At 47.6% G+C, this 819-nt stretch overlaps 1 protein-coding gene across 1 annotated transcript in view; it reads right to left on the bottom strand.

Annotated features, from left to right (window-relative positions):
- EMH_0085680 (uncharacterized protein) overlaps window positions 1-819 on the bottom strand; it is a gene marked incomplete at both ends in the record, with an annotated part of 2,795 nt that overhangs the window by 858 nt on the left and 1,118 nt on the right. The window lies entirely within an intron of this gene.

Below are 819 nucleotides of genomic sequence, written 5' to 3'. Positions count from 1 at the left end.
CTTGCTGTCTCCACGCAGCACCACAAAACCCTAGTACCAATAGCAGCAGCAACTGCTGCTGCTGCAGCAAATGCTGCAGCAGCAAATGCTGCAGCAGCAAATGCTCCCCCAGCAAGTGCTGCAGCAGCAAGTGCTGCAGCAGCAAGTGCTGCAGCAGCAGCAACTGCAGAAGATGCTGCTGCTGCAGATGCTGCTGCTGCAGATGCTGCTGCTGCAGATGCTGCTCCAACTGCTGAAGCAGCAGAAGCAGCTGCAGCAACTGCTGCTGCAGCAGAGCCAGCAGAAGCAGCAGCAGCAGCAGCAGCAACAGCAGCAGCTGCAGCACCTAATGCTGCAGGCTAATTGAGCTCTGCAGCAGCAGCTGCAGCAACAAAGCAGCAGCAGCTGCAGCAGCAAAGCAGCAGCAGCATACGGAGACAGTTAGCTGCTGGGGTGTCTCCGCTTGATAGCCCTTCTTAATAAACCCCAAACCCTAAACCCTAAACCCTAAACCCTAAACCCTAAACCCTGTTTGTTGTTTATGTATCTCCCTGCGTTTTGTCTCCTGTCTCCGTTTGGTGCTGCTGTTTTCTCTTTGTCTTTGTCTGTGTGTCTTCTGTCTTTATATTTATATATCTCTGTCTTTGTCTTTGTCTTTGTTTTTGTTTTCATATATCCTTGTCTTTGTTTTGTCTTTCTCTTTGTTTTTATGTTTCTCTCTTTTTATGTATTTCTGTCTCTCTGTCTTTGTTTCTTTTCTCTCTCTCTGTCTTTGTTTCTTTTCTCTCTCTGTCTTTGTCTCTTTGTCTTTGTCTTTGTCTCTTTGTCTTTGTCTCTTTC

The sequence above is a fragment of the Eimeria mitis genome, genomic scaffold (genome assembly GCF_000499745.2).
Source record: "Eimeria mitis Houghton genomic scaffold, Emh_scaff117, whole genome shotgun sequence".
NCBI classification, from domain to species: Eukaryota; Apicomplexa; class Conoidasida; order Eucoccidiorida; family Eimeriidae; genus Eimeria; species Eimeria mitis.
This window is presented reverse-complemented; position numbering and strand designations above follow the sequence as displayed.